The sequence below is a fragment of the Lycorma delicatula genome, chromosome 1 (assembly GCF_047948215.1).
Source record: "Lycorma delicatula isolate Av1 chromosome 1, ASM4794821v1, whole genome shotgun sequence".
NCBI classification, from domain to species: Eukaryota; Metazoa; Arthropoda; class Insecta; order Hemiptera; family Fulgoridae; genus Lycorma; species Lycorma delicatula.
In genome coordinates, this window is record NC_134455.1 from 8,509,042 (window position 1) to 8,523,687 (window position 14,646).

At 31.8% G+C, this 14,646-nt stretch overlaps 1 protein-coding gene across 9 annotated transcripts in view; it reads right to left on the reverse strand.

Annotated features, from left to right (window-relative positions):
• The window catches only part of Mat89Ba (nucleolar protein 6 Mat89Ba), a 153,194-nt gene that overhangs the window by 122,749 nt on the left and 15,799 nt on the right, over nucleotides 1-14,646 (reverse strand). Inside the window, exon 1 of one of the 9 annotated variants that reach the window (XM_075364615.1) lies at nucleotides 14,257-14,392. The exons of 7 other annotated variants lie outside the window; for them this stretch is intronic. The gene's annotated coding sequence lies outside the window, so the exon portion shown is untranslated. Of the gene's footprint in view, nucleotides 1-11,194; nucleotides 11,212-14,256; nucleotides 14,393-14,646 lie in introns of those variants that run through there. One more of the 9 variants, XM_075364170.1, reaches the window with a different exon arrangement.

A 14,646-nucleotide genomic window follows, 5' to 3' on the forward strand; every position in this document is an offset into this window, starting at 1 on the left:
CCCTGCATACAAATAGGATAAGATTTTTGCACATCAGGGTTGTTGCAGAACTTGAAATTCCGTGACACCTCTAAAAAAAAACCGTGAAAAATTCTGTATGAATGTTTACACACACACACACACACACACACACACACACACACACACACACACACACACACACACACACACACACACACACACACACACACACACACACACACACACACACACACACACACACACACACACACACACACACACACATATATATATATATATATATATATATATATATATATATATATATATATATATATATATATATATATACACACACACGCACACACACACACACACAATATAAAATTATATATAATTTTATATCTCCGGTCGTTGGTTAAAACGTCATAACACAACATAAATTTAATTTAAATTTATAACATCTTAGATTTAATGTTTGATAAAATTAGCAATTCCTTTTGCTAATTGATTTTTGCTAAGAAAGTGATTTTTTTTGTAATAAATATATTTTACACTTAATTTCGTTTGATCATATGCTTTGAACATGCCTGTCGCATAAAAAAAAAATATATATATATATATATATACAAAATTCAAATTAATATTTTTATAACTGTTGATTAGTTATTAATTTAATTTTTACTATTTTCCACAAACAAATAAAATTTGTAACCTTATTTTTATGTTTTTAAATCATTTATTGTAATATTTTAGCGGTTGTAGCGTACATTAGAGTGAAAAATTTCGGTTAAACTCTTTCCTTGCAGAATACAGTTTCTCGATCTTTTGATAGCCTCTTGGACAAACCCAAAGTTCGGTCTACGGGATAGAATAAATTCTGGAAGTGGACGATTCAGGTATATAACCGAGAGTAAAATCTACTAAAGACCGTTAGCTAAAAGTGACGTCAAAATTTTCCCTTGTTTTCGATAAGTAAATATTTGATCTTAAAAGGATAATAATAGTTTATTTTAGTAATATCAGGTTTTATATGATCTACACGAGTTTCAACTTAACTTTATAAACAGATGCTCTATCTTGAGCATTTAATAAGTCACAACCGGTTCGTAGTTTACGTAAAAGGTATACTCAAGCTTAAATCAGCGCTTAAAGCTTCCGCAGCCCCGACAAAGGTTTGATTAACATTAGGACACGCTGTGTTCTATAAAGATGAACAATATAAAATTAAATCACGTGGCCGCTCCAAGAAAACGAAAATGTATTTGCTTAGCATTTTCATTTAAGCCGTTGTAACTCCTGAAGTGTCACATCGATATTCGGATCTACCTAGTTAGAAAATTACTAACTTTACTGTGTGTTTTGACATTTTTGTCCGCCATATTGAATAAACTTTTTGTCGCTTTTAAATAATAAAAAGACGGACGTATGACGCACGATTTTAATGTAAATTTTCACGAGAAAAGCGATAGCAAAAACCGGTTCTCGATAAACGCCTGGGTTTTTGAGTTAAAAGGAATTAAATTTGTAAAAACGAAATATCAAAACGGTAATAAAACGTCCTGCTGTAACCTTTTTTATTACGTACTTATTACTTTCAAACCGTCGTTAGATTAAAAACTTAAAACGGTTAATAATGAAATCAACGGTACAAACGCTAATAAGAACTGCCTTCGCAATAATAATACGCAACTAATAATTTGCAGCTGTACTACGAATTAAACGGCTAGGTCAACTGATATTATTTACTTTAATTATCGTAATATTTAATTACTAGCTTCTATTCCTCGAAACCTTTAGTGAACTTCTGAGTAGTCAGCTCTCCCCACACATTAAAATACCAGTTATAACCGGTGACCGTAAAATCTCATTTTCTAATTAATTTTATGTTTTTTTAAGTCAATTAACCGAGTAAGGTGCACCCAGTCGCGTCGCACATACAGTAACAGTGGGTATATATATATATATATACGTATACCAAATAAGAATATGCAAAAATTATTTACTTATTGTCAAACTTGACAAAGTTTCAGTGTAATTTACTTTAGACGTAATTAAACTGAGCGTTTCTAGTACCGGGTGACTGAAAAAGGACTTCACAACTTTTAAAGCATATATAAAAAGCATTTATTGAGGAAACTTAAAGTTTCGATTAAAGAAATTTCATTTCGTAGAAAAACACGCGATTTTTTCACTCTACATTCTTTTTGGTTCGATACGGTTTCCGTTTGTAATCCGACACGCATCCCACCTGAAGTCGAATTCATTCCAGACTGTAGCCAGACGCGTCTATTAAATTACATATAAACATTTTTTTTTTACAATCAGACGTTAATAATTATTAATAAATCAACATTTTAAATTAAAAAAAAAACAGTTAAAAGAAAAACGGAATGAAATCGGATTCGAACCGCTGTGCCTTCCGCTTGTACGATCCAAGTATTTCAATAATAAAAGTTTATTTGGCTATAACTCTGCAACCGATGAAAATAAGTACCGCTTATGATATATCGTTGAAAAGCTCCTAATGAGAGCTTATTACTGCAGTTAAGTAATAGTCCCAGATCTAAATTTTTTATTTAATTTTGGGCTTTTTGGACACTTTCAGTCCAGTCCATAGCATTCAGAAATAGAAGCGCACAACAACTAGATGTTGCAACAGTCCTAAAATCCAAAATTTTAACATCCTACGGCTAATCGTTTTTGAGTTATGCGAGATACATACGTACGTTCAGATGTCACGCCGAAACTAGTCAAAATGGATTCAGGGATGGTCAAAATGGATATTTCCGTTGAAATCTGGAAACCGAAATTTTTCGCGGTCACAATACTTCCTTTACTTCGTACAAGGAAGTAAAAAGAAAAATAACCGTCGACAACGTAATTAAAAAATCGTTAGAAACCTATAAAAATAAAGCGCATAAATAAACTATAAACAATTTTTAAGCGGCAATTTACACTAATAAAATGATGCAAATTAAAGGAGTTCCCCTCTCACAAAAATATAAATTAGCGTGTTTTTAAATCATCATTAACGGTAAAATAATATCAGTCAACAGTCCCAACAGTTTTAAAAACATAATTTATTAATTTGAATCGTATTTTCACGGAAGACATCGCCAGTTATTAATTCTCTAAAAAATATTCAAACCTTCTGGTGATCCCACTATAAGTTTCTTAGGGATAACATATGTACAAGATTTTTTAACGTCCGGGATGATGATTTCAGGTATTTTTATTTTATATATCATAAGTTCGTATCGGCCGAATTTTATTATACAATAATCAATTATTCTATTATAGTTAATAATACAGCGTAAATATTACGCTGTATTATTAGCTACATAGAAATATAGTCGATATAATTCTGATAGTCCAAATATTTTCTTGTAAAAGTAATAAAAAAAAATAAATAATAATACGATTTGAAGTAAAAGAAATACGTATACTTGCGTTTTAGGTGCTCAGAAAAAGGTATGCTAAAAACATATCTCCACATTCCTCGATAATTAGCTAGATTTCAATTTCGCATCTTTTTTATATTTTTCCTATTACGACCACGCACTCATGCGTATTTTAACGAGGAAGATGAAATTAATGGAACGATAAGTGAAAAAATACCAGATGACTCCTAAAAATCGAAACCCGTGACCGGCTACCTAGAAGTTAGGTTGCAACCGCTATACTGCATTTTACATCTTTTTATAAAAATATTTTTTCATAAGAGCGATTTCTTTTATCTGCCTATTCCGTTTTAAATAAAAATAAAACTAAAATTTTAACATAGATTGACTTTAAAGAACCTAATAAAAATAAAATTTAATTGTAATTCGGTTATTTCTTAAATTTTCACTATTTGAAATCGACTCAGAACTAACGGATAGTATTTTGTCGGTAATTACTTAAATTTAATCTTGCGTAGAGTTTATTGAAGCCGTTAATTTTTTGGAGGTGGTTTGACGATTAATTCATCGCATAACGATGAAGCTTGCACACGGGAATATGTAAATTCTGTAGAATACAGGAAAACTTCCGCACCCGACCGGGGCGTTTTAATTAAAATATTACAAATAGAATTTTTATTACGACTGTGTAAGTGAAGTAAAAAACCAAATTTTGATGACCTTAATGACACGAAAATCTATATCGGCTTCGCTAATAGAATATTTGCGATAAAAGTTATTACAGGGTACGTAGGTGAAGGCGGTCAGTTTTCTGAAATTGTTCGGAAACTTACTTGCCTTGGAAGAGTTCGGCGAGAACTAACCGTTCTTCAGATCGAAAGCAGATGTAAAAATTAAACGTATGCGACAACTGATCTTCCCTGCTTTAAAGTACGCTAGCGAAACTCGGATTTTGGATACCAAGACACAGAATAAGCCGAGTCACGTCAAAGAGAGCGTGGAAGGACGGTGGGAATTACTATAAAGGATAATAGGGAAAAGCGGATCGGACAGCAAATAGGGCTTCAAGATATTAAACAAGGGTAGAAAAAAGGAAATGGAACCGGGCAGGACACGTAACGAAAGGATCGGATGGCAAGGATTACATACAGAACGTCATACTACATGCAAGAACTCGCGATTGAAAAGACGAAGCGAAATACCTGGAAGAGCACGGCTGGAACAGGTAAGGAAACCGTATGGAAGGGCTGCTTGCCATAAAATCGACCGGAAAAGAATGACTTTTTTTCTGTGAAATGTGGTGCAGTTGCCGATAGGTATTTAATAGCAGGAAAGCGAAGTTACAAAGCCGGAGATGTACTTTTTTCTTTGAATAAGCGAACTCTCCTAGTATGTTGTTACGAGTAACTTCTTCTTCGTTACAGGGATTAGGTTGTATAGACCTGTTCAAGTACCCGTTGTTTCCTAGGTCTCCCCAAATCTCTTCTTCCCACAGGTGAATAAGCTAAGATAGCTGTTGATATTTCTCGCGTCTTCCTACTCGAGTAGTAACGAGTGTAGTAACACGTGTATTACGTGTTAGCAATTATATATGCTTAAACCCAAGAAATTATAAATATAATCTAACCAAACTTACCTACGCTAGGGAGCGTACGTTAAGTTTCGTTGGATTATATGTATTATTATAAGCACTGATGTTTATATTGGACCTCTTTCAGGTATATTTAGAAGACCCGTGTTTTACTAATATCGACAGACTGATTACAGGCAGCGATACCAAAGTCTAGTAATGTTGTACCGAGCAACTAGACGTGTTTAAACATGATCGATTGCTAATACGTAATACGTAACGTAAAAAAACCGTTGCGAGAGAAAACAGAAAAGTTTCGATCGGTTCGTAGATCATAAAGAAAAAGTTAATTTGGATTTAGAAACTCACATAAATCTAAGACTCGCTCGACGATAAAATTCTAGTAATATTTGCACGATATTTATACTTCAGCGGACTATGGTAATCGATTTGAGCGTTATTTTCTGCTTTTCCATGTATTGTCACTCTAACATTCGTAACTGACGCGTTTCGGAGCTCCTCCGTTCTCAAAATTACTTTTAGCACAGAGTCTTCGCGGAATGCAAAGGAACGCAAGGAGATGAATATCCCGCTATTAATCGCAAAAGACGGAAAACAGTCCCTTGTTGACAAGTCTTTCTTGATATCGGGCGGGTACTTGTTTATTTAAGACGGTGATGTATCGGTGTTGTTTACGGACGGAATTATGGATCGCGTTCCCCTCCCTATAGGTCGATTTTAAATCGTTACACGGGCTCCGATTAATTTGTCGTAATCGCACAAAATTCACGATAGACGAGGGAAAGCAAAAATAATACAGGACGATGTCGTTTAATCGGCCGGATACGGAACTGTATGAACGCGAAAAATGTGGACGTGCGTATTAGTACAGCGACCGACTATGCTGAAATCTTAAAATACAACAAATATTAAAACGACTTGACAAATGAACTTAATATTATTGCTAGATTAATTAATAACTATTCTTGACGGCTAAAGGAAGATTACCGAAATTTTTTTGAGCGGGTTTTTGGTTTTGAGATTTTGAACAATTTTTTTTCTCTTTTTTATGAACGACTGAAATACGCTATAATTCTGCGCAATTATACTTAAATTTATAAATTTAATTTAAACATTTTTTCCGACAGTAGAAATTCAATAAATTTTTTTTTTGTCAGTTTTATGTCGAATGATGTAGGCCGTAATTAAGTAAATCTTTTATTTTGATCGGTGTTAAATAACGCGCTATATCAGTGAGGTCATTATAAACTGAAAATAGATACGATTAAAATCCATATTAGTTATTTAAATATATTAATACGTAATAATCCTAAAATAAATATATTAAATAAAAAAGCCCTTTCTCGTACGGCGAGATATTGCGTTGAATTGTATTAAAAGAGTTCCGTTGTATATTCTTATTTTAAGTAAAGGAAGTATTGCGATCGCGAAAAATTTCGCCTTCCACGTTTCAACGGAAATATCCATTTTGACTATCCCTGAATCCATTTTGACTAGTTTCGGCGTGACGGCTGTACGTACGCATGTATAAACGTATCTCCCATAACTAAAAACGATTAGACGTAGTACGTTGAAATTTTGAATTTAGGATTGTTGTAACATTTAGCTGTGCACCTCTCTTTTTGATCGCAATCGACTGAACCAAAAGCGTTCAAAAAAGCCCAAAATCCAACTAAATTTGGATTTTGGACTTTTCTTATTCTCTTATTGAGAGCTTATCAACTACGAATCACAGAACGGTACTTATTTTCATCGGTTCCAGAGTTATAGCCAAATGAAATTATAATTAATGAAATATTTGGATCTATAAGGGGAAGGCACATCGGTTCGAATCAGATTTCATATTTTTTTCTTTTTAAATTAAATATATTTATTTATTTATAATTATTAACCCGTGATTTTTAAAAAAACTAGAATAAATATTTATTCAATAATAACAATTAAAAAAAAATCATTAGTTATTAGTGACGCAAAATTTTAAGTACTTAATAATGCATGTATGTAATTTAACAGGCATTATTACACATGCGTATTTGTAACAGAGTCGGTGAAACATCACATCTGATTATTTAATATAAATTGAAAATGATAATATAGAATCGTATTATTTTTTAAAAGAGAGGTTAACGATTGTAAATGAAAGAGAAAGCGTAACAAAATTCGTACAAGGGTTATATTTAATAAATTCAAATTATAGTCAAATATTGTATAAGGATATGATTAAAAGTTACGGGTATCCTAAATTTCATCATTAGAATGAATTAAATGCGAATGAAGTGCAACACTCTGAATTATCAATAGACTTTAAGACGTTAACATTAAAAAAAATAAACTTAAACAATTTGTCGATGGTCACAGCTGATATATCGATCTGGATAATAATATTATATTATATATTAATTGTAATCGTTGTAAATTGAAATATCTGTAGGAAAACACACCTGTGCCTGATAATCAACCCCAAGGTGTTTTATTTGAGGATGGGGGATCTATGTTACAGTAAAGTCCTGACGCATTGCATTCCATAAGCCGCGTGTGCTTCATATCACTTAATATTTAAAAAATGTACCTTGGAGCTGCATCCTGTACAAAGTATACAGAATAATTATTCACTTCTGAATAGAATCTGGTCGAGTAAAGTTCTATCGCAGTACTCGTTCGATGCACTTTATCGTCCTATTTAATTCATCATTAATATTCTCGCTAAATGGTGTTTACAGTATATCGATTGTAATAATGTTAATCGTATAAATAAAGTTCACTTTTGATTTATTAATAATTATTAACCTTTGATTGTAAAAAAACTTTTACGATAAATTAGAATTCGATAATTTGTAAACGAAATAAAATTTTATGTAATTTTCAATTTTTTAAAATGCGTAAATGTAATTTAATAGTTGTACAAGGAAGTCGTGTGGTGTCCACATCAGATTTTTCTGTAATAATTTACATCACAAGAAAAATTGACCCCGCCACTATTGGCCCCATTACCTTTAAATTTCAATAGGTAAAATAACGCAGCCCTTCTTTAGAAAATTATTTATTCAGCGACTAAAATTATACCGTAAAACATTGACGCTATAAAAAAAACCGCCATTACGTTAAAGTTAAAGCTTCCACGATAATGGAGATACCTGGATAAGTTTCTAATTAAAATCATTCTCTCAAATTTTAATTAAAATATTGGTAAAAGAATTGTTCAGATCACGTCAGTGGTTGTTGAGTTAGGATAATCTGCACACGCGCGTGCCCACACACACATGTATATATATATGGTTTGTTACCGATTTAACAAAGTTATTAGGAAGAAATATGGCCGGTTTAAGTACATAGCATATGAAGTAACTATAAAATAGTGAAGTACCGTTAAAAAAAAAAAGAAACTGAAACCGCAAGAGAACTGAACAAAGACATAAAAACAATGTATCTCTCTCTTATTATAGTAGACAAAATAAGACAGCTGTCCAGTGTAATATTAAAAACAAGTCAAGGTTAAAACTTTCGTATCTCACGTACATGTGTCATACGTTTTAATATATATATATATATATATCTGTAGAGAGAAAGAGAGAGGAGTGAGAGCGCTGTTTCTCGACATAAAGGATTTATTACATATAACTAAGAAATCTGTTCTCTTCTTTTATTCTTCCCTTTCGGTTTTGTCTATGCGATCTAATTGTGTGTCATTCTGCTTCAATACATACACACGCACGCGCGTAAGCAAAGCAAATAAAATGTTTAGACTGCAGAGAAATGTCTATTAAAATAATTTTAATACTATACGAATATAATTTTATAAATGTGTCTTGATTAAATGTTTTTAAAAATTTCGCATTTCCAAGCGTACAACGTAGAAGGGATAAAATATTAAAAACCGCTAATTTTAATTAATTTACTCTTATTATTTTTTATTAACAATATTTATTACGTTTAATTGAGGAAACAAAAACAAGCAAAAGTTATCACCTTGCATTACGGTGCAAATGTGTACGTATATCGGGTTATTTGTTTGCAATAACTCGATTGTTTGTCAACGGAGTTTTAAAAATGGGGTATCATTTTGTTCAAAATAAAATCCTTAATAAATCTTTTAATAATTAAACATTTTATCAAACAAATAATTACAGACATTGAAGAATAAATAATTAAAATAGCCTCCGTTTTGGAATTTTTGACGTGACGTTTTCAGAATATTTTATTTTTTAGAATAAAAAATTAAGTTTTCTAAATTTAATTAATGCAGGTTTACCCGCTCCTGAAAAATAAATTTTTTGTTGAAAATCACAGAGTGGCGTCCAGAAGGCAAACAAGGCAATATAGGACTTGTGTCGACATGAACGTTTTTGCTCCTTTTGGCGCCACTGAATCGGTTCTGGAGTTCGGCAAATACGTCCCGCAGCACCGTACGTATGATCTAATTATAAATATAATAGAGAGCTGTATATTTGTTATTTCAGTAGCCGATAAAAAATGAACTGACCTGTGCTCATAATTAATTTACGAATTTTTATATTCCACTGAATATTTTACATTCAATTTATACCGACGTGAATACATTTTTCAAATAAAATACATTTAACTAATTATAAAATCGATTTTAAAACTAAAAAAGTAATAATAATTAAAGAAACCGGTAAAATAATTAATAATGAATCTTAATTCTAATATATTTAAATTATATGTAATGTTTATAAAATATAATTTGAAGACAAAAATTATAAAAAAAAAAAACGATATAACAAATAAACCGTTTTTAGAATCATTTACAGAAATGTTGAAAATGAAATAATATAAATAATATATATATATATATTCCGACACATTAGGAAAAAATAATTACCTACTTTGAAGTAAAATATCAAGGAAATTTTTAAATAAATGGCAAAAAATTAAAATTCTTTACTGTTGAAAAATATAAATAAAAGAAAAAAAAATTAACCATAATATTGACGGCATTTTTTTCGTTAGTTCCCGATAACCGCAAAAATTACTGAACCGGTCATAACGAAATTTTACCTTAACTTTCTTATGACACCTGGAAAGTTAACTGCAGTTCAAATCTCATCTATCCCACTGCTATGTAAATCGTAAAATAAAAAAGCTTATAAATAAAAATCTGTAACTTTCTTTACCGAGATTAAATGTCGTTGTCTATGTTAATATCGACTTCGTCAGAAAGCGATTATGTTTTTTACTAAATTTAATTCATCGTCTATAAAATATTATTTTGTATCGATATCATAATATACGTAAAAATAAATTAATTTAATAATAAAATTATAGGAAATTACGACTTTGACCGTTTACAAATTTACGACTGTACAGAGTACCACTGAATATTTTTAGTTCCTGAACTAAAACTTTATATCAGGATAAGCCATACCCGTAATCGGCATAGATTCGACGTTCAATAACGCCTACGTCACAGATAGAAAAAAACTTGTAGGGCTATTAAAATTTAAATCGCAGGCAACGTGAATCTACGCAAGAACGTTCTCAAAGACTTGAAAAGCAACGCATACGCTCGGCTCAAAATCAAATGCAAGCTTTGCGAAATAATATATTATGTTTAAATCGGGGTTTTGAGTTCTTGAATAACTTCAACGTCGTTCTGAACGCATTAAAAAATTGAATTCGGGAATCTGAATCTTACCTAACATTTTACTTTATCAGGAAATTTGAACAGCAATAAATCTTGAGATCAACAGCCCACACATAATTACTAAGAAACTATTCCAAATTTTTCAAGTTCTCTACGCATACGTTTATTTGATACATGATGAATCTTTTAAGGAAACAGTAATACTTATAAAATATTCTGACTAAGCAGATACGTCCGTGAAAATAATAACATCGAAGAAAAAAAAGTAAATTTGAATACTTTTAACTTCGGAGTCAAGAAATACGAGAAAAAAGTACGGGATGGTGGCTAGCTACTAAAATAATATTACATTTCAGATATATATTTGAATATTTGAGTCGAGCCAATATTTTTCTTTAATATATATATCTCAGTTCAGTTAAACGTATCGCTAATTTTAAAGTTATTTTTGCTGTTGATTAGCAGAAAGGGAATTCAGTAACTTTTATAGGCACTTAAATTATGAATTTCTTTTTTTCTTTTTTCCTGTTTAGCCTCCGGTAACTACCGTTTAGATAATTCTTCAGAGGATGAATGAGGATGATATGTGTGAGTGTAAATGAAGTGTAGTCTTGTACATTCTCAGTTCGACCATACCTGAGATGTGTGGTTAATTGAAACCCAACCGCCAAAGAACACCGGTATCCACGATCTAGTATTCAAATCCCTATATAAGTAACCGTCTTCACCAGGACTTGAACGCTGGAACTCTCGACTTCCACGCCGGTAAGATTCCGCAGACGACGAAGTCGACGAACTACGTTTACGGTTCTAAACGTGACCTGACCTAAAAGCGAAGTAAAAATGGGAGGAAAAATTAAAAAATAAGCACGAAAACATTATATTTCAGTTCAATTAGATTTATAACAAAGAATACTTTCAAAATGAACCTCGAATTTTGTCAGACAACTTCTTTTTTCATTTGACAACCGCCGCGGGACTAGATATGTCATTTTTTTCATTTTTAAGGTGACTTTACAATCGCGCCGTTATATAGCAGTACTTGATAGTACTAGATAGCGTACAAAAACTTGACAATGTACTCCGGTAGCTCACCGCCTCTAGAGTTCCTAGGCCAAAGCCTTTACCTGCAGTCCTCAGACTCAGACTTTTCGTGTTGTGGCACTTACCACGCTAACATGTTCCCCCTTCCGTTATAACTAATCCGAATCGACGTCTAGTAGAGGGAAAAGTCGGTTTTCAAGCGTATCGAGACACGTTGTTCCCACAAAAGTGTTCTCTAAGAAAAAAAAAATTGACCGTACACCTTTTCCCCCGAAACCGCATAAAAAATATAACTTTGGAAGAGTCTTTCTCATGCTGTCCAAATTCACGCGGCATCTCTCCGTACCCCGTCATTCTAATATCGATCGTAGCGGTTCACCTGCCCGCTCAAATGAAAAGTAGCATCGTCATTAAACACTAAACGCGTTACAAAATAGTCATCTTCTTCCTCCGCCTTATTAAGGACGAATTCACAAAATTCCAATCGTCGGTGTTTTTGGTGTCACCTTCATAAAGAGATTGCGGTAACCGAATCCTGTACGGTTTCGTAAGCAAACGACACACAAAACACACCGGATAGACGTTCTGAGAACGTTTACTTTTCTACCGGCACGGCGAATTTATTTTCGGGGGCTGCTTGAGAAAATGAGACGGATTAATTTATCGACTAAAAAAATAATAAAATCTTGAAAGTAGAATCGAGAGTAGTATCGACATGGTAAATTCACCAGAATAGTAAGTACAAAACAAATAGCGCTATAATCTTCTTATCGACATAGATAACTAATTTTTCAAAATTCGGGAGATATAGGAGAGGGGTTTTTTAGTTTAATGAAATCTAATCGAAAAAATATTCGGTCACGATTTAATTAATGTAGAAATGAATTTACAAATAACCTACATAGATAATCGGTATTTAATTTCCGATGAAATATAGCATCTTTCATCAGAAATTCCAGTACCTTTGTTTTGAAGCGCTTCGTTTCATACAGAAGAAATTTATAAATTGAAATCGCTAGAAATTAACTTAAAGTTTTCAATTAGTTATAATTTTTTATTTTAGCTAGTATTTAACGAAGAATTCGCTAATTAACTAAATTACATTAAAGCGGTTGTTTTTGAGAAAAAAAATTACAGCATATATTTAGCATAACGCCGATTATGTAAAATCAAAAAGTGCGCCTAAGAAGTTCTTTTCCTATCCCGATGTAATTAAGTATAAAGTTGTTTTCGTCTAGACGGTAAAATTATTTCAGACGGTGACAGGACAACAGACCCGTATTAAATCTACAAATAACGGTATATAAATATTTTGCACTGACAATGCATTATGCAATTAAGATCAAGAAAGGTTAAGGATGGAAATACATCGATAAAAAAATAACTCTTATAATACCAGATAAATCAAAGAAAATAGAGATAAAACTTTAATTAGAGCGACATATAAAATAAAATTGGATGCGGTGAGTCTATATTAGTTCTTAAAAATATTAAATATCTGCATCGATGATCGGTAGATTAAATAAAGTACAAAAAAATAAACTAAAAGGCATTGAGCGCATATTAACAGCGATGCAAAAAACGAATTAAAAAATCATTGAAAACGGAATATTATTTTTTTCTGTAAAACAGAATATTTTAATTAAATTAACGGGGAAAAAGATTTAACTAGATCTTATTAAGAACAACAGCAGAAAAATAATTAACTCCTTTCTTGTACTCCAAGAACAAGTAAACAGTTCTATAGCCCGATTCGATAAAATACAGGTAATTTTTTTTTTTTTAGAATAAATGACTACCGAATAGTGTGATGGTAAATAAAAATACAGGGATAAATTAAAATTTATCGTACAACGGTAAAGATGTTTGTTACTTACGAGCGCAAAAGAAAGAGCACACGGCATACATTTGTTTCTCGAAAGCCGTCTTAACCTTTCATTTTGATGAAAAAGGAATGAAATAAATTTTAATCGATACATTTAGGTGATTTTTCTTACTCGTCAGATTATTTTTTTTACAGGAAATTCTGCGAAGAGGGTAAAAATTAACGATAACATTTTGAGGCAGATTATTAATAGGCGGTTAAGAAAAGCAAAAGAACTGAGGGGGTTTCCTACGATCTATGATTTGGAGTAGGGACTACATTTCTATGGATGTTTTAACAGAGAAATAAAGAATATCTGATAATGTGTGACCGTAATCGGGTTTAAGTAATTCCTTTATTATCGTAATAGCTATGACGACTTAACAATAAGTCATAAATCTTCGGTAGAGGGACGGCTGAGAAGGTTAATGTTAACACAAATTTTGAGTTAGGAGTTTACCTCCTTTGTAACTAATTACCTAAAAGGAGGAGAAAATACACCTCGTATGTTTGCTTTCATAATACTAGACTTACATTAAATATATTTCCTAGATATGCTTGACGTTAAGATTAATTATAACTTTTACGTTCGAAGAACCAGACTTGGACACTAACATCACAACGCAGTGATGTTTACTAACCCACCGAATCGGTCTAGTGGTGAACACGTCTTCCTAAATCAGCCGATTTAGAAGTCGAGAGTTCCAGCGTTCAAGACCTAGTAAAGGCAGTTAGTTATTTTATACGGATATGAAAATATTACAAAATATTATTATTTGAAAGAACTTACCTAGTTTACACGTAGAATTATTTTCTAAAGGTTGTCTAGATTCACGTAAAATACATCAAATATACGGAATACGATAAATTAAAAAAAAACAAAATTTGATACGATTTTTAAAACACTGCTTACCAAGAAATGAAACATTATTTACTGTATGACAACGTTATTCGTTAATAACACTTTTAATAGATTAATAAATTATCAGAAAGAAAAAGTAAGCTAATATTATTATTATGTAAGATTTGTTTATTTTTTCTACATCGCTGAATATAATGGAAACGGCTAATAATATTATAAACAAATATATTTTTTCATCAACGTAAAACACATTTTGACACACGCAGTTGTTTGATGAATTTCGACACGAACCAGGAGAGAACGAGAATCAAACGCACT